The following is a 20,897-nucleotide window of genomic DNA, read 5'->3' as shown; positions in this document are numbered from 1 at the left end:
AATCTAACGTGAATGTTACACGGACGCACACTGATCTGACAAAATCCAATGAATTGTCTGTTGGCGCAGTGTGATGGCCTTTTGGAACTACTTTCAATGGGCGGAAGAATAGGGTAGAAGTAACTGTCAATATTATCTAAAATGTAAGTAAATTGCTTGATTATTGGGCAACAAAGGCTTTGATACTTGAGTGCTGTCACGAAAATCATCGTGAATTTTCAATATATCGGCCAGCTATCATGTAAACATAAAGCCTTGCCCACTTTCTCTAATGCGGGATACTGTAGATCGCTCGTTCAAGTTTCTTTTTATTTTCTTCTCCCCATTATCCTTTTTCCCCATTTGTGTCAGCCTTCCCCTGGTTGCTATTACCGTTCATATTAAACACGTTTTCCCTCCATGCACATCGACAAGACCTCATTGCAAATGAGCTTCATAAAACTCAGCTCATAATTCATATCACTTTTGAATGGCGAACAATGGCTTTTTATGGTAATGTCTGAGGTAATGCTCATTGTAGGGTTATTGCCTAATGATCTGCAGCCCGGTGGCACGACAACCTTCCTAGACCACCCACATTTTGAGGTTTGTTTGAATAATAAAGAATTATATTAATTTGGCTAGTTAATTAAGAAATGTCAAAAGAAAAATATCAAAGCCCCCATGAATCCCCATGCAGCCTTTTTGAATAGCAGGGCATGCTATCTTTAGAGGTCAACCTTACTTTCCGTTCTCATTTTCCAAGTCTGTACTTGGAGAAGGCACAAATTTGCTATGCTTTGTTTCTCTGTATCTCTCTTGCTCTGATTACAACTACAGTGTTTGATTTGCAATTTAAGGCCAATCATGATACAATCAGCTCTGATGAAAGCCATTGAGTCTCGGATCATTGTTGTTACATGCTGTTTAGTAATGCTTTATCGCCCACGATTACCTTCCTGGGGTCTAAACTCCACAACATTCACACACGCTTATTGAGTTCCATTTGTGCCATGTTGTTCAAAATCGAAAGACGTCGCTGATCCTTCATATGATAGTTCTGCCTTTCAAATCCAAAACAATCCACGATGACCTTGTCTTCCATGTTTGTCTTTGCAGTAATATGATTTAGAGCAAAGGAATATGAATGTGGTGAAAGGCCTTTGTTGACACCTCAAGCAGAACTGCAACACCCAGCAAGTCAATTCTGAGCATTTAACAAATGGAACAAGTTTCTACATCTACCTCTTTGTATAAAAACAAAGTGCATTGCTTGTGTTTGAGAGTTTTCAGAGTTTGTTTTGGAGATTTTGTAAGGTTTCAAGTCTCTCGACACTCACAGCTCCTTTTGCTGAGTCTGCAGCGAAACCCGAATTAGAAGCATTTAGTCAGTTAATGTTTAGCCATACAAGCGAAATTCTCTTGCCATTGCGTTCCAAAATGTGACAGACCACAATTCATAATGCTATGCAATTACAAATTATATTCTCAGCACGACCACCCGGAGGACTATTCCAAACATTTTCTGTAAGTTGTTTTTTCTGGTCAACTATTGTAATGACAGAGCAACATTTTAAAGAGAATCGTCTTGAGCAAGTAAGATAAACTTGATATGTTAATAGTAAGCTGAAAAAAATATTTTCATGATTTGTCATCACAACTTTTTATTTTTTGTCAAATCAACTTAGATAATTAATGTGGTTCAGATAAAGCCTGGTTCACACGGGACGATTTTAAAATTGTCGGCTCATTTTCCAAACCTGAGAGACCCCACACACGGCAATAAAAAATCACGGGTCTAACAGTTTTGGTCGTACGTTGTGTGGTGCGCAGCCACACGGCCAAATCAACACATCACACGCGAACCGATTTGACTCCCGAGCATTCCCAGGTCAGACGGAAAATCTTGCAAAATCCCTCGAGATCAAACGTGACTTCAGAGTAAACAATCATGGCGGATCATCCAACATGTTGGATATCCCCGATTTGAGATCGGAGCGGTCCCGACGTCCTTCCGAGCAGACAAGAGCACTCTTAACACACGACACACGGCAGGAATATCTGATCAGATTATTTTATGATAATCGGAGCATCCTTAAGATTGTCGGAAGGGGTACATCGGGGCTAAAATCGACCTAAATATCCTGCCGTGTAAACCAGGCTTAACATAACATTTGAGTTTCTATTTATAAAACCAATCTCCCTCATTGTATTAACTCAATTTTTTTATTTCAATGAATGAACTCAAAATTTAAGGCAACAAGGTAGCTTACTTTCAGGTAAACCAACAATATTTTTTACACTGTACCTGGCACAGACTTTTGGAGGTGCCTCTGTTGCCCCCATTTAGTACACTGCAAAGCAATCTATTTTAATAGTATTTTTGTCTAATTTTTTGAATCTAAAAGTTTGGATTCAAGTGAACACATGAATTGGCTGTGTTGACCAATATAAAGTGGTGCTTCATTCATCACTGTTGACAATGGACCTTGTTTACAAGCAAAAGTTGGCAGAAGCTTTTCTAATATGTCCCTGCCTTAAGATTGCATATGGTTTCAAATAATGTGGCTTTAACATAAGTGCATTTTGTACTTATGAGTAAGAATGAGAAATCTACCAGTGCAGCAAGACAAAATACACATATATTCAACATAGAATATATGAAAAGATCTTAATTTCGTATTATTTTTAGATATTTATATTGACAAGCCAAAGACTAATAAAAACTCATTAAGAAATTTTCCTCAGACTAGTTTTACTACATATGGAAGCTTGTTTCCGTCACAGAATAAAAAACTAAAAAGGTAATTGTGACTGTTTTTCTCAGAATTGTGATATAAACTCGCAATTGGGAATTGTAAAGTCAGAATTGCAAGATATGAACTCGCAATTGCAAGTTATAAGGTCAGAATTGAGAGATAAATTGCAAGTTTATATCACAATTTTGAGAAAAATTGCGAGATGTAAACTTGCAATTGCGAGAAAAAAAGTCAGAGTTGTGAAATAAAAAGAAGCAATTAACGTTTTTTTATTTTTATTCAGTGATGGAAACAAGCTCACATAACTACAGGACATCTTAAGTATTTTTCAAAAGGAACCCTAACATTTTTGAATATTTTTATTATTATTATTAGTCAAGTATTTGCAATATAATCTATAGAAAACATTATAAATAGATAGCCTACTTTGCATTTTCAATTTTCAGCATTAATCTTTGCTATTTTGTGTTGTTCATCAGATCTGCTGGTAGGAGACTGGTTAAACGGATCAAAGAACAGAACAAGATTTTGAACGCCTCCAGCACTGACAAAGCAAACGTATATTTATCGGGTTCTGCTTCGTTTATCCTAAACAGCTTGCGGCGTCATTCATTGTCTGAGGTTCTTTAAAAGTTTCCTTCACCTTCTCACATAAGATACACTTGAGCAAAAGACATAACATCGTTCCATTCAATTTCCAGCTTCCTGTTAATGAATCCAAGCAGTCACTCGCTGGACAAGATGAAGGCTCTATAAAAGTTTGAGGTGCTCTCTGGTTGGCTAATGGTGTTCGTCGAGGGCTGTTCATTCACTGCTTTCTTGGCTTCGCACCATCTTGTCAATTTGGCTGTGGATTGCCTCCCGCTTTCAAACAAAATCAAAAGGCCTGAAAGCCAAGTGGTTTGTTAGCTGAATGTCGAAGCGATACTATTCTGCACCCCTCATTTGGATGGTCAAGGAATCTGACATAAAGTGCGCATGGAGCCTGTGTAAGCGTTAGAGCTTCCCGTTCTGGCTCGCTCTCCGCACCCTTAGCTCTCTTCACACTGCACCAAATGAATGGACGGCTCTGACGTGATATGTGCTGTTAGCTGGGAAATGAGGATGCAGAATGGCCATTATAAGAGTGAAGAACTGTAGAAAGAAGAAAGAGAGAAGAGAGAGATGAAGCTAGTCTGCTTGCACTGGAAGATGAACGTATTATGAATAATGCCTCTATTTTTCCATCCAATTCCCAATTCCATCTCTCAGCTCATTGTCGCGGTCGCCCCATTACTGCTTCAGTTTTCATCCTCAAATTTGATATTGGAGAATTGATCTCATATTTATTTAAAATAAGATTATGTCTTTATTAAAACAGATTTCCTTTCTCTCCAGTCTGATCCAATGAGATGAAAGGAAATTATTGAGAACACACCCATCTATCATGCCATCCCAAGTTCAATGTATTCATCTAGAACTTCATTTGAGTAATAAATTAACACTTGTGACCCATAAAGCATTAGTTGGGACGTTTTCTGGTCAACATACAAATTCATTTTTTAAAGCTGTGTTATGACAGATGCCATATGCAGGGTTGTTATACTTTATTATACTAAAAGTGATACAAAAAATATTTTCATTACTTAAATAAAATAAACATTAACTGAAATAAAAAAAACTTATAACAACATTTCTCATTTTCATAATCTAAAAATAAATCAAATTTATGAAAATTATTTTTGTTTTTTAAATTATTATTATTTTATTATTATTGAGTTGTATTCAAGCTTATAAATGTGAGGTGGTATGTTCCCTCTCGATTTGAATTGGCATACCGATTCTGTGTGCATCTTTTCAGATGATTATAATAATAACCCATCTGCTGAAATGCGTGGTGACTTGTGACTGAGTCCAGATGGATGATATGAAATGCTACAAGATGGCTGATAGCCATTTATCTCACTCTCATTTTAATTCTTGCTTATGTTTCATTCCTCCATTTTTCTTTTCCCTGCTACTTTGCATGATGAAGAAATCCCAGTGTGGCATAATGTAAGACATAATCACTTTATCTGGAGCTGGTTTCAGACAAGAACATGTCCACTTCCCTCTGCCATTTCAACAAGGACAGCTGGCACAGCTCCAAAAGATAATTTTACCCCAGAGAATACAGGATAGAGTGAACGAGAGAGAGAATGCTTGTATGCATGCCCTGTCAATCAGTTCAGCTTCTCTTTTACATGCCGTAAAGAGCAGCACATCAACACAGATTCCTAAGCCAGCCATCTCTGCTCCTAATGGACATGTTTGTGAGGAAATGAATAGCTCTTCTTTTCCATTAAGTGTATTGGAGGAATTAGTAGTTTGAGCGTAGCCACTGCAAACCATGTTATATAAAAGTTCCATCTCTAATGCATTTAACTTTTTTCTCCCTCTTTCCTCACCATAGATGGGAATAATTTGTAACAGATGAGGCCTAAACTTTGGAGAGAGGCAGATGTCATGCTTTCTGGAATTTACATTTTCTGGAGTCAACAGCCAACTGAAGCACTCTGGCTTTAATTTTGTGTAAGTCTGAACAATTATAAGATTTTTCTTTGTCCTCCAGATGGTTGATGGGTTTTTTCATTTGCCCCTGAACTCTGGCAGCTTTGTTTAATGAATGCACATATGTTATTGCTCCATTCTGTAACTCACCTCTATGTCTTGTTTTCTTCAGTGATGTCATCACTGTGTGCTAAAAACAAAATAGTCATCTCTGTAGTTAGAATGTTCTCTGCCTCAATTTAAAGATAACATTCTTTCATCATTTATTCGTCCTAATGTCATAACAAACCTGGGTAATACTTTTTTTAAGGCGATGTTACTATACTCACTGTAGTAATAGCAGTAAATTATGCATAATTACAAGTAACAAACCATAAACCAAAGCCTGACCATAACTGTAACTCAATAGTAAGTACATGTTGTTAATTAATATTACTCAGTTCGTATTCGAGTAATTACAATGTAACAGCGTCGCCTTAAAATAAAGTGTAACCCAAACCTGTTTTACTCTCTGTGAAGCACAAAAGAACAAATGCTTCAAAATATGACAAAAATAACACCACAAGTTTCTTAAAAGTGGTCCTGTGCTAGCTTCGGAGCCATATAATAACTTTTTAAAAGGCATTATTTTTTAAATGGATGCAGATAATTGTCAGGGTTACATCATCCAGATCACCATCTCCGCCCACTCGTTCCCTTTCACCCAACCAGACTTTTCCCCGTTCATTATCCCCTGAGTACTAATCACCGTCACCTGTGTCCCATCAACCATATGGACTATAAAACACTCACCTTCACTGCAGTCACTTATCTGGTCTCGTCATTCCATGGCTCACAGACTTTCCGATCACTTACCTTCTACTTACCGTCGCTTCACTCATCTTGGATCAACCCATCCGTACCAGCCATCGCCAAGCCACCTGCAAGAGAGGGAAAGAAAGAGAGAGACTTAAAACCACAGCTAAGCTTCATTGAACTTTCTATGTTACTTCTTCTCACCTGTTATCTCCGACCGCAATCCTTCTGCAAAATAAACACTGATAACTTACCATCTTGTCTGATTCCTCTGTGATCCGTGACAGAAGACCAGACCACAGAAAGGAGTAATTATGCAGAATCAGTCGGATTTAGAAGAGGATTCCTCAGCGGCTAATCCTCCGGTCGCCGCGGCACTCTTTCCACCACCTCCACTTCCGCAACCTCCCGCTGCTTCGTTCACTGCCTCTGCGAGTCCCATGGCCCGGCCAGCGCCCTACTCTGGTGAGGCGGAGAACTGCAGTGGGTTTCTTCTCCAGGTATCCTTGTATATCTCCATGAATGAGCATCAGTTCCGTAGTGATACCGCCCGGGTGGCTTTCATTATCTCACTGTTATCTGGTCAAGCACTTCGATGGGCACAGTCATTGTGGGATTCAGATGCCCCGGTGGTCAAATCCTTCTCAAGTTTTAAACAGCACTTTAAAGAGGTTTTTGGGCAAACAATATCAGAACTGTCCATTCACGACCAACTCTATAACCTCCGTCAAGGAAATTCTTCAGTGAGTTCGTATACGCTTCAGTTCAGCAAACTAGCCGCAGCTAGCGGCTGGAATGAAACCGCCCTGATCACCGCCTTTCGTCATGGTTTGAATTCCAACGTCCGCCAGCTGTTGGTGGTGTATGAAGACAGCATGGGGTTAGAGAATCTGATCCAGCAGACAATCCGTACAGCCCAGCGTCTCACCGCTTGTGATAGGTTTGTACCCACTGTAAGTTCTCCGCCTCCGGCGCCTTCAGTCACTCCTCCAGCACCAGTTCCAATGGAAGTAGACTCCACCCACCTTTCTACAGCTGAACGCCAGCGCAGATTTCAACATTCCCTCTCTCTATACTGTGCTTCCGACAAGCATTTCCTCAGTTCTTGCCCTGTACGATCTCCGCGACAGGCGGTAAGTGCCATTCAACTCTCCCCGAAGATTGAGCCTCTCACACGTACCAGAGTACATGTATTAACCTCCTGTGTTTGTCTCCCAGCGCAAGCCTTCATTGACTCCGGGTCTGCGGGGAACTTCATATCCACCCAGTTTCTCTAAAAGTTGAATATTCGGCGACGCCGTCTGTGCCGAGATCTTCCCGTCCAAACCATACAAGGCAAGCCATTAGGTCGTGGTCGAATTCGCCATTATACACCCACTCTAATTCTTCGTATCGGCTGTTTACACTCTGAGGAAATTTCTCTTATGGTGCTGGAGGAGTCCACCGCGGATATCATCCTGGGACGTCCCTGTTTAGTACAACATCAGCCGGTACTCCACTGGGGAACTGGAGAGGTACTCCGTTGGGGTGAAGATTGCCATAGATCCTGCCTCAGTTCCATCCAGAAGGTTCATTCTTCGTCCCGTTCCAAGTCACCCGCGGGGGAAACTAGAGTTCCTGTCTGTTCTACTTCGGTGGAAAGCCCTGAAGTCCAAGTTCAAGGCGAAATCCCAGTGGAGTACCAGGCGTTCCAGGACGTATTCAGTAAGGAACTGGCAACCAAACTACCTCCACACCGGCCATGGGACTGCGCCATCGACTTGCTACCCGGAGCCACCCTTCGCAAAGGTCGTATATATCCTCTGTCCATCCCGGAACAGAAGGCCATGGAGGAGTATGTGAAGGAAGCTTTACATCAGCAGTTTATTCGACCATCTACCTCCCCTGCCGCTTCGAGCTTCTTCTTTGTGGCCAAAAAGGACGGAGGCTTGCGGCCCTGTATCGATTACCGTCATCTTAACTCTCAGACTGTCAAATTCAGCTATCCCCTTCCTCTGGTACCTGCCGCCCTGGAACAGCTGCGTGGTGCACGCATTTTCTCCAAACTGGACCTTAGAAGTGCGTATAATCTGATCCGAATCCGGCATGGAGATGAGTGGAAAACTGCCTTTGTGACCCCCTCGGGCCACTACGAGTATCAGGTCATGCCTTTCGGACTGTCCAACGCTCCTGCCGTCTTCCAAGGTCATATGAATGAAGTCCTTCGAGAGTTCCTCAACCGTTTTGTAATCGTCTACATTGATGATATACTCATATACTCTTCTTCTATGTCTGAGCACCATCAACATGTCATCCAGGTCCTCGAGAAGCTGAGAGCACACAGGTTATATCTGAAGCTGGAGAAGTGCGAATTTCACACCTCTACCGTTCACTTCCTGGGTTATGTCATCAACCAACAGGGCATCCAAATGGACCAGAGGAAGGTGGAAACTATCCAGAACTGGCCACAACCCTCCTCCGTAAAGGAACTGCAACGATTCCTGGGGTTCGCGAACTTCTATAGACGATTCATCCGGAACTACAGTCATATCAGTGCTCCCCTCACTTCTTCCCTCAAGGGACGGCCCAAGTCTCTGTCCCTATCTCCCTCCGCAGTACAGGCCTTCCAGCGTTTAAAGGAAACTTTCATCACTGCTCCCATTCTCATTCATCCAAACCCGGACCTTCCGTTTGTGGTAGAGGTAGATGCCTCATCTACTGGAGTAGGAGCAGTTCTCTCTCAGCGGCAGGGTGAGCCACCCAAACTCCTTCCATGCGCCTTCTTTTCCAAGAAATTAGCCCCGGCGGAGCGGAACTATGACGTCGGTAACCGAGAGCTGCTGGCCATCAAACTGGCCCTTGAGGAGTGGAGGCACTGGCTGGAGGGAGCTAACCATCAATTCACAGTAATCACCGATCATCGCAACTTGGAGTACTTAAGGGAGGCTAAAAGACTGAACCCTAGACAAGCCCGCTGGGCTCTATTCTTCACACGCTTCAACTTTGTGGTGTCATATCGTCCCGGGAGTAAGAATTGCAAGGCTGATGCACTTTCACGACTCCATCACACCTCTGTTGAAGATCTTCATCCCGAACCTATCCTCCCTCCAGCCGTAATCCTCAGTCCAATCGTCTGGGAGGTTGACCAACAGATCGCCCAGGAACTGACACGTCAACCCGCTCCGCCGGGAGGTCCAGAAGGGCGTATTTTCGTACCTCCACATCTACGTACTCCCCTTCTGGACTCCGCTCACTCCCTTCCGGGCTCTGGACATCCGGGTAGCAAGCGTACCCTCTCGCTCCTCAGTCAACGGTACTGGTGGCCGTCCATCTCCAGAGATGTCTCCAGGTTCATCCGCGGTTGTTCAGTCTGTGCCATCACCAACACCCCGAGGAGAGTCCCAGAAGGCAAGCTCGTGCCGTTACCTCTTCCCAGGCGACCATGGTCACACATTGGTGTCGATTTCATGACTGATCTACCCAATTCAGAAGGCTTTACCTGCGTATTCGTTGTTGTGGACAGGTTCTCTAAAGGTTGTAAGCTGATTCCCTTACCTGGTCTTCCCACTGCGTTACAAGCAGCTGAAGCTCTATTCCACAACGTCTTTAGGAACTTCGGCCTCCCAGAGGATATCGTCTCGGATCGGGGACCTCAGTTCATCTCAAGAGTATGGCAAGCCTTCTTCAAACTCCTCGGGGTCACCATCAGCCTTTCCTCAGGCTACCATCCGCAGACTAACGGCCAGACTGAGCGGAAGATTCAGGAGATTGGACGTTACCTGCGGACGTACTGCCATCAGTACCAGGACAGCTGGAACCGTTACCTCCCATGGGCTGAGTATGCCCAAAACTCTCTGCGGCAGAACACCACCGGGCTCACCCCCTTCCAGTGTATCCTTGGTTACCAGCCTCCACTCTTTCCTTGGTCGGGTGAGCCCTCGGAGGTTCCAGCTGTCGACTTCTGGTTCCATCAGAGCGAGGGGGAATGGGACTCAGCTCATGTGCATCTACAGCAGGCAGTACGGAGACACAAGGAACAAGCGGACCGTCACCGACTCGACACCCCTCAGTATCAGCCAGGTCAAAAGGTGTGGTTGTCGACTCGAGACATCCGTCTCCGTCTACCTTGCCGTAAGCTGAGTCCTCGATTCATCGGACCATTCACCATCCAGAGGCAGTTGAACGAAGTGACCTACAGGCTCAATCTTCCCCCTCATTTCAGGATTGCTCCTTCATTCCATGTTTCCTTACTTAAACCCTTCACTGACCCTGTCACCCCTGTTCCCTCAGATAACCTTCCCACTGACGTACCTCCTCCCGTTCCCGTTGAAGAGGAGCCCATTTATCGAGTCCGCTCTATCATGGATTCTCGGCGGCGAGGTCCTCGGCTGGAGTACCTGGTGGACTGGGAGGACTACGGACCAGAGGAACGTTCCTGGGTCCTGCGAGATGACATCTTGGATCCAACGCTACTCACCCAGTTCCACAGTGATCATCCGGATCGTCCGGCTCCCAGGGGTCGTGGTCGACCTCGCCGCCGGCAGCGCCCGTCTCAGGCGTCAAGAGCCGCCTCGGGAGGGGGGGGTACTGTCAGGGTTACATCATCCAGATCACCATCTCCGCCCACTCGTTCCCTTTCACCCAACCAGACTTTTCCCCGTTCATTATCCCCTGAGTACTAATCACCGTCACCTGTGTCCCATCAACCATATGGACTATAAAACACTCACCTTCACTGCAGTCACTTGTCTGGTCTCGTCATTCCATGGCTCACAGACTTTCCGATCACTTACCTTGTACTTACCGTCGCTTCACTCATCTTGGATCAACCCATCCGTACCAGCCATCGCCAAGCCACCTGCAAGAGAGGGAAAGAAAGAGAGAGACTTAAAACCACAGCTAAGCTTCATTGAACTTTCTATGTTACTTCTTCTCACCTGTTATCTCCGACCGCAATCCTTCTGCAAAATAAACACTGATAACTTACCATCTTGTCTGATTCCTCTGTGATCCGTGACAATAATGAAATGGCATTAAATTGATAAGATAATAAACAGATAATGAAAATGATTATTATTTTTTACATTTTGGTCTGTTCATTATACAAAGCTTCGGAAAATGTTGAATATAAACCTTATGTAGCGCTTTTCAAACCCCTTTACAGCGCTGCACTCATTGTGTTCTGTCTTTCGTTTTTTTTTGTTTTTTTTTCACATTATGGTGGTGTCATCTTATGGATTTATGAATGAACCGCTCATTTAAAATATACCCGGTCTGCTAACATTTGTTATGACATCTGCTTCAAACATTACAATGCTCATGATAACTTTAGTTAACACTACAATAAGTAAATCTACTCCACCAGCTAATGACTCTTTGGAAGCGCTGCCATAGAAATATACAGAGCTACAGCAACAACTGAAGTTCAAACACAAAATTCTAAAGATGGCTGTGCTCTGGTTTTTCTAGGCCTATAGCACACAAGTTAAATTGGCTACTTGAATGATACTTTTATTGTGCTTTTTTTAACCGTTTCTGATCACATGAGTAATTGTGATAAAAGTGTCCATTTCAGCCCCTTTTGAAAATGTGTAGTATTTGTATACTATTATATTTATTAATATTTTGAATTAGGTATAATATTTATATATTTTCGCATGCGCATTGGCTGGTCAATCCTGAAAAATAAGCTTTTATAACGTTATTTGTGCATAAGAAACAACACTTATGGGACAGTTTATGTCAGATTTTGTTGCTGATTTTAAATATGTTATTTAATTGTGAGTTCGGAAAGAAGTTTTTGAGATTTCAGGATTCCCCCATTCAAGTAGATACTATCTTGGATGCCCGAAATAGCTGCCTCGAGGCATTGCAAATATGGCTGCCGAGTGAACAGACCTTCCATTTGATTTAAGTTGCCCTGTACCATAGATGGCTAATATTGGCTATCCAGATATAGATGCTAATCTTATAGTTTATTAGGCCAGAGAAATAGACGGTGTGAAAGGTTCAGAAGCTCTAACTGTACATATGAGGAACAAATCACTGACACAAAAGTTCAGATGCTGTCCTCAATTTCCCACTTGTTTATCAAAAGTTACATTGTTCCCTCCCAGCGCTACAAAAAAAGCTATGCTAATAGTTCTCCTTACAAACTGGGTCACCTTCATCCGTCAGTAAGCGTACCTCTCAGTCACCACTTATAAAGATCAGTACCTCTCCGTACTGAGTGTGCGGGGCGGGACTGTCAGCAACATCTGACAGATGCACCGTTTCGTCGCGCAGCTGCGACACGTTGCGTGCTTCCCTCTGTGTGATCAAAGCCACGTGATGAGTTCTGGTGTCAGGCCACAGCGTCCCGTGGTCCCTACAGTGAGACTGGAGGAGCGCGGGGAGTTTTTTTGTGCCATCACCACCTGTCAGGCTGCAGCCCGGCTGATGCTTTGGATTGATTCACTATACAATGTGTTTGGCACTATTGATGTTTTATTAAGCTTGTCGGGAGTTTCTAGGAAGCCCTGTTTAAACGTGGGTGGAGATGCTGAGGAATGTTGGCTCCCATTAGTGACTAAGACCATCGTGAGACTGTCACATCAGATCATCAGCTAAAACAGCCGAGACATGTCCCAACTCACTGTAGGCAGCAGCCATGGCGTCTGGATAGTGGAAGTGGAAGGCAGTCATTTGAATCAGACTGATAATGCCTATAGTAGTTTACTTGTAAGATGTATTGAGCTTTTCATTGTGTGCTTTGCTAATGACCATTATGAACAGCTGTATAAATATTCCTGCCTAAACTGGAAAAGGACTGAGGGTTGATTGGGAGAATACAGTCACTGTGTCAACTAAATGTTTTTTTAACTAGTTTAATACTGCACTTTACACCCATGCAAATATAATAAAAATGCATAACATTTACACTTTATTCAGTAAAAGTTTGGGGTCAGTAAATTTTTTTTAATACCTTTACTTAACATTGACATGAAATTGTTCAGAAATGACAGTTTAGACATTTATAATCAATACCAGCTTACTATTTCAAATGTATGCCTTTTTCCCTTTTTATTCAAAGAATCCTGACAATTTTTTTTTCTTTGAGCACCTAATCAAAATCATTTAAATGTTTAAATGATTTCTGAAGGATCGTGTGACACTGCAGACTGGAGTAATGATGCTGAAAATTCAGCTTTGTTATCACAGGACTAACTTACATTTTTAAATATATTAAAAATATAACCATTTCATCTAAATAAATTAAATTCATTTATTCAAATAAATGCAGCCTTAGTAAGCGTAAGAGAATTTCATAAAAAAAAAAATCTTACCAACTTTGAATGGTAGTGTATATATCTGAAAAATATATTTGTAAAATATTAAATCATTTTTGGCCATTTTTAGTATATTTTCTCATATTAATATGTTAGTTTAAATCCTAAAGGTATAAAAAAAAACATCATCAATTATATGTTTGGAGATACATTTGTTAGTTTTAGTCTGACAAAACCTCTCTTTCAGAAACATTCAGATATGACCTCATTAGAAAGTGCTATGAACAAAAAGTGAAATAAAAAATTTCTGAAAATGCAAAGCGCTTTCTGTTACTCTAAGGGTTCCTCAATAGTATTTTAATTATCTTTGTATATCTTTATGTCATAATTATTTTAATTATCTTTGTTTATCTTTATGCCCCCATTTGGAAAGCTACAACAAGTATTCCGTGTGTGTGTGTTTGTGTGTGTGTGTGTGTGTGTGTGTGTGTGTGTGTGTGTGTGTGTGTGTGTGTGTGTGTGTGTGTGTGTGTGTGTGTGTGTGTGTGTGTGTGTGTGTGTGTGTGTGTGTGTGTGTGTGTTTTCTCTGCGACAGTCTTCTGCAGGCAAGCTGTTATGCCTTGGAGGAGGCACTGAGGACCCTTAGAGCTGAGGCAGATGAGAAGGAGGCCAAGCAGTCATGGTTAAAGGTAAAAGTAATCTGTCACCAGCTCTGTCAGCACTGACTTCACTTATAACAACATTAAATGGGGGGGATCTGATCTCTGTCTGATCTCTTAACTGTATCTGTTGCTGATATATTTTTTCATTTCATTTTTTTAAATCCTAAGCTTTATATGTTTGCTTTGAGATATGCCAGCAAACTTGAAAAGCTGCTATATTTCTCCTCACAGTGGTTATCATGTGAATGTTTCGACATTCAGTAAATATGTTTACATTGCCACACACATCCTGATGATATCAGTAAATTTTGCCTTTGCATTTTTACACAGTCTTACACCTTCTGCTGTCACATCATGAAGGTGGTGTATGATAGTGATTTCACCCCGTTGCTCGTGTATAATTGGTTTAACTGGTTGTGTTACATGTCGCCCCATGTTAAAGCACTCCCCTGGTTCTTGTGTGCATATGCAAAAGAGTTAATGAGCCGCAAGGTCACAGTGCCCCCCTCTGCGAGGCCATCCGTCATGTCGCCTTCACTGTTCTTCGTCTGCTCTGATTGGCTGGGAGGATTCATGAGGCTTGTATTGCATTACATCACTGTTAATGCACCAAGAGTTAATGAACTTGCTCGCTCTATCATCCAGGCCATCCACAGTCACTCTTCTAATCAGCAACCACTTCTTAATCAGCTATGAGGTCGCCTGGAGGTGGACAAGTGAGTACCCAATTCTGACACACAGACATTGGTCACAAATGTATTTTATATCAATTCATGTACGTAAAACACTTCACTCATTCCTTCACTTTTGGGTAACCAGTTATTATTCAGCCTAGCCCCTTTAAATATATAATTTCAAATCTGTATGACTGTGGTGAGGTTTAGGCTTCGGTCAAGATTAATGATCATCTCAGATGACAGACAGACAGACAGACAGACAGACAGACAGACAGATAGATAGATAGATAGATAGATAGATAGATAGATAGATAGATAGATAGATAGATAGATAGATAGATAGATAGATAGATAGATAGATAGATAGATAGATAGATAGATAGATAGATAGATAGATCGAAAAAATATAGAAAACAAACTGTGTGTGCGTGCGCTCATGTGTGTGTGTTTGTGTGTGTGTCTTCCACATAAGAACGTCATACAGATTTGTAACTACATTTTCAGGTGGACTGTCCCTTTAAGTCAATAATGGCATCACAGGCTTTGTAACCCCATCTGTCCATCAAAAAAAAAGAAAAAAAAAGAAGTCGCATTCATAAATAATGAACAGCTGTATAGCTCCGGAGGAAATAAAGACCGATAAAATTTCAAACTAATACTTCCCAGCCTCGGTCGAGCATCATTAATCAACGACAGCTCCTCTATTAGTTTCATTAAGAGAATAGAAGATTAAAAGGAGTGATGTGATGAGATAGAAACCCTGCCTCCAGCCGTGACCCACCTAAAGCCTGACCCCTCATTAGGACTCATGAACTGCCTGTGCATGCTTAATGACCCACCTGGGTTTGTGTTCATACCCCACTCGTTTGCCTTGCCTCTGATTGGCTTCAGATGCAGCGGCCGGCTGTCAGTCAGTTTAATGATGGAGTTTGACGGCAAGATGAATAGTTCCCTTGTCTATTTTAATAATTGCCAATATGGTATTCATATAAATCTGTCGATCCAATGTTGATAAAAGCGAATATAATAATCTAAATTGAGCCGATAAGGGCATTTGAAGGAAACGCCTGCCTTTCTTTCTACATTTTCTTTTTCATTACTTGTGGTTCAAATACAGCTTGTATACGTGAGCCGAGATAAGTCACATTATTTGCATGGGTGTCAGTCTTGGACTCATATATCAGTATAATATCATTATGCAATTTTAAAATTCCATAAGAGCACTGAGAAGGGAGGTAGCGTGACGTGAGGTTGTTATCAGATGTCTTGAAGTCTTGTCCTGTTGTCAGACCATATATTCAGTGGTTCATTCATTTTTTATATCTATGCAAATGAAAATTCCTATATTTAAGTACCGCCTTAAATTAGCTGCTAAAATTAGTCTATAATCAGACCCTTTATTGTAGCAAATGCATTATGGATGAGACAGTCGGGGGCGTCCAGATCTGACCGTATATGTTGTGGTCATCTATGAGGGGTCTCAACTGGCTTGTTTAAAACAAGTGCAGCTGGCATGCTCCGAAATTACACTTTACTACACTGTATGGCTTTGTATTGAGAATTCTTGGAAAACAAAATAATTACAGCGCAAATAATAGAATCATGCAAATACGATGCCATATAATGTAGCCTCAACATATGTAGAAGTCATGCAAATGCCTTGTTGAAAAATGTCCCCCATAAATATGTTGTACAAATTGCTACATTCTGTAATGTTATTTGCAAATGGTGTAACCTATCTGAAGTTTAATAGTGTCTGATTAGAGTGACAGCATGTGTTAGGGAACCGTTCCGACACAGACGGTTGTGTATGAAAGCTCATCTCGTTTCCCGCCTTGGCGGCCTTCCCCTAACAGATGCCTCCACCAGCACACGCCTGCAACAAATTGTCAACAGTCAGCAAAACGCTGTTAAATCAAGCCGCAATTATCTGCTCTTAATTAGCAAACGGAAAACGATTACAAGCGTGGATTACTCCAAGCACCAGACGCTCAGACACCAGAAAGCATCAGCCGCCCCATAATCCAGTCAAGTTGTCAACAGATCACAGGCTAATTAGCGAAATTACAGGGCCCCTGATTGGGATTTGGAAATGGAGAGGCATGTGGTGAGGTTTAGTGGCTTCGGTCAGGATGAGCTATCATCCCGGATGAGAAGTGTCAAATATAGTGTTTTATATCTTGAATAAACATGGTTTGCATAGCAGTCTACTGAATTTTAGCCTTTCATTGTAATGCCTTCGGAGATTTTTGTGTTTTAAGTGTACGTAGTTGCTTTTCCTTAAAGGGATAGTTCATCCAAAAATGAAAATTCTGTCATCATTTACTCACCCTCAAGTTGTTCCAAACCTGTATTAATTTCTTTCTTTAGCTGAACACAAAAGAAGATATTTTGAAGAATATCAGTTACCAAACAGTTGATGGGCCTCATTGACTTCAATAGTATTTTCCCCCCATACATTTAAGATTGTTTAAAGTAATTTTATATTTTATTTATTATTCTTTTATTCTAAATATATTGAATATGTAAAATATTGCATATATAAAATTATATATAATCTTTATTTATATAAATACTAAATAAATACTTTTTGGTTTCAGCAAAGCAGCAAGGACACATTCACTTGTATCGTTTCATTTAACATATTCAATAGCTTTTTTGTGACATTTAAAAAAGTCTACCCAGTGAAATTTTCATTTGCTATATGTTTGCCAAGACTGAAATATATGATAGTTGTTTAGCACTTTTCACTGAGACCACGTTTATGAATTAAGAAGGGTATTAAAATGTAATGTGTATGCGATTACTCACAAAAGATGTCTGTTTCTAGTTATTTTTTATCTCCATGAAGTACTGTACTTTCCCGTTTTGCACAAAGGGAGAAAGGGTTTAAATAAAAAAACAATGTGACAAGATAGAACTGTCAGGAATCAATCAAACTCGTTTCAGTCCACCACTCAAAGATCACTCTCTCCAGAATATTAACCACACACACCTGTTCATCATCAATTACCTCATCAACCAGCTCAATAAAACACTCACTGTGATTTCAGTCTTTGTCAAGCCTCCAAAAGTAACAGACCATAACCCATTGTCTCTCGAAGTCTCTGAGTCATCCAGTGTCCGCTACGTAACGTATACTCACCTGTGAAATACTAACCTCTGTATCCTTGTTCCGCTGTCTCCAAAAATCCTGTCTGAATCCATGTTTCCCGAGCTCTGGTATTCACCTGAGTTTCCTGTGTTCACGTTGAATTCTACTTGCTCGTGGCTACATTTGAAAGAGAAAAGCCAAGTATTAATGAACTGTCTGCTTGATATCAACTAACCTAAGGAGGACCTGCTCACCTGTAATCTGCCCCGCACGTAGTGATCATCACCAAATCTTCACCTGAACTTTGAATACTCACCTTTGCACTTGTTTCACATTAAATAAAACAACGTTTGAATTCACTTACCTCTGTCTCTGTGCCTGCATCCTGACAAGAACAGAGGGATCTTTCAGGCTCAACTTTGTTTATTAATGGCTGGCACGCAAAGCCAGGAAGACGATGACTAACTTGGCTCTCAAAATGCTTTGCTGTCCTAAAAAACAGCACAGACGTCCAGCTGTAATACATCAGAATTAACGCAAAATCTTTCCCATTCCAGAATGCCAAAGACAGAAAGCAGAGAAGGTGCAATTAGTGCTTTATTAGCTGAAACTTCACATTGGTAAAAAAAAATATTTCTGGCAGAAAGGTTGCAGATATTAAACATTTGGCTGGTGAAAGCTTGGAGCAGCATATAGTTCTGGTCATCTAATGTTTGTCTGAAAATCAAACAAGGCTTTTTTTCATATTTTTTGGCTTCTTTTAGTTTATTTTATTTTCCTTGTTTTGTTGTTCTCTAGACATGCAATTGGTTTGCGAGGAAATAGGCTCTCATTACTGTGGGACATGGCGAGGCCTGTGTTATTACAATCTTTATTAAGAAAAGCTCTAGTTGATTGTTAGCTGTTGTTTCGTTCCATGGCCGTGCAAAACATGCTCTTTAATATCAATTGATTAGATGCAGTCTGATGAAAATGACCAGATAACATATATTGAAGAGGACTGTTATGACTTGTCAAACAGAATCTTATTTAAAAAAAAAATCTTCATAATTGGCATGTTGCATCTTGGCTATCTTCTTTTCCTCCTTCTCGTTCTTCATCACTAATAGGATATAAAGTTTGTGTGGGGGGATATGGAATTCATTAGAGATGAATATGCAACTCAAGCATGATGGTCCTCTTCCTGTTCATTGCTCTTTACTAAGATAAGATGAAAGACTTGGGTTACTCAGTACAATGAAATTAAGATTAGAAGTACTTTAATAGGCAATGCAGGCAGAGTTTTACGACGCCGTTCATGAAACACAAAAGTATTTAAAAAGTTGCATGCTAATGCGGCCCTCCTCTGTACATGATCATTTGAGCATAAAATGGTCTGTTTGGAAGTCTGGAAGAGAAGGTTATGTTATGCTCAATGTGCTGTAGATGATTAATTAGATGGCCAACTCCTTTCAAAAGATTCAGAGACAACAGAGGAGATGTCAAGTTTAAAACATTTTAATGGATAGTACATTTTTGGAGACTCTCAAGCCCCAACATGTTTCAGTGTTATTAGGCCTCTTGTGAAATGTCCATTCGCATGTTTATTAGTGGTGCTTTCTTAGGCGAGCATAATCATTATTATTGCTCATACTAAAGGTTAGAGATTTAAATTAACCCCATATTACACTTGGGGATCATATATTTATTTTTTGTTTTGTGGACTTGAATGTTACTCAAATAATGTGGTTTGTTGAGACAACTTGATAGGTGATTAAACATGCGATTTTCACCTGGTGGACAACAAAACTAAAGAAGAATCTCAGAAGCCGAAGCCATATAAGGCCAATGGACTCTTATTGGATTCATTTTAGCAAAATTTTGACAAACTTTTATGGCAAAAAAGGTACATAGTTCATTAAAAAAAAAAGTATACAAATTTGTATGTAAAAACTAGGTAGATGGCTCACACAGAAGTCACTTTCAAACTTAGCAGCAATTTGTACCTATAAGAAATCTTCATGGGGAAATCTTTTGTACTCAAGCAAAATTCCAGAGTTTTTGCATGTGTTTTGCTATTGGGATTTGTGGATTTCCCTAGCATTGCGGCAACAGATTTTACACAAGCAAACACCCCTCACATTTTCTTGAAAGAGTGATCTTGTTACATTTTGATTAAAAGAAGCAATTTTCTTTCTACCATGTCTACTTGTCCTAAACGGGGTCTTGTTATCAGAATAATGCTTTTTGTCTGAAAGCCTTAACAAAGCTGTGTTTTGCCCCTCAGCGATGCATTTGATGGACCCCCGTTGTGTTCATTCTTCTCTCATGTACAGGAGTCAGTATGATAATCTGGTTGCCTGTAACTTTAGTCAAGTTGAAGAGGTTCCATCCCAGCTGAAATCCAATATGGAGGACGTTAAAGTTTGCAGACAGGTATGTTGGAAAGGCCTCAGAGGTCTTTATGATGATGATGGTAACGTGTAGGTTGCTCTGGTGCACATGTAACTAAATCCATTTCCCTTGCGAACAGTTGATAGCACAGCTGAGCACTTTAGCAATGCCATTTCTCCCTTAATGCCAAACTGCAGTTCGGAAACCTTTAAAGGCAGTAGATGAAACAACTTTTTCACAAAGAAACTCTCTCGGTCTTCCTGACAAAGCCCACACGACCCAGCGTGAGAGCTTTTCCTGTCTTAACTAGCAGGTGAAGTCACTCGGCCCGCCATGAGTCCACCCTGCTGTCTGATTTCAAATCCATGAAAGACATCCACTTCAGAAAAAAAACCCAGTTAAAAGCGGTTTCATTTCCTCAGATAAATGGCAAAAAGCCCTAAAAGAAAAAAGGAAGGAATCTTATCAGGAGTAAGTAAAAGTGTGACATTTCCCTTTTAGGTTTCCCTTTTGATAGAGATAAAATGTTTATGTTCACCATGCAGTGCTGAGATTTTGAAAAAGAAGGGTAAAATATTTCACAATGCTGCAATAAAAACGTTAAATTATACTACGCACCTTATCTAAACAGGCCATGTAGATTAGTCATTTATGGATTATGGATTGCTGATAAAGTAGAATAAATAAATAAAAAATAAACAATGTTTTTTTCCCCCAATAATATTATAATATTTATGGAAAAAAAATACACTTGGTTCTTCATTTCAGTGATCTGAGAGTGA

General features: G+C 40.8%; 1 long non-coding RNA gene across 1 annotated transcript; it reads left to right on the top strand.

Moving 5' to 3' along the window:
- LOC143751923 (uncharacterized) lies at positions 1-14,690 on the top strand. Its single transcript, XR_013207309.1, has 4 exons — positions 1-143; positions 5,170-5,288; positions 13,905-13,998; positions 14,617-14,690. It is a non-coding gene; the product is annotated as an uncharacterized LOC143751923 (long non-coding RNA).
- Positions 14,691-20,897: the final 6,207 nt, after the last annotated feature.

Source organism: Siphateles boraxobius, unplaced genomic scaffold (assembly GCF_051911475.1).
Source record: "Siphateles boraxobius isolate OS27281-9 unplaced genomic scaffold, OSU_SipBor_1 26, whole genome shotgun sequence".
Classification (NCBI taxonomy): Eukaryota; Metazoa; Chordata; class Actinopteri; order Cypriniformes; family Leuciscidae; genus Siphateles; species Siphateles boraxobius.
Note: the sequence above shows the minus strand (reverse complement) of the source record. Positions and strands in the feature narration are given on the sequence as shown.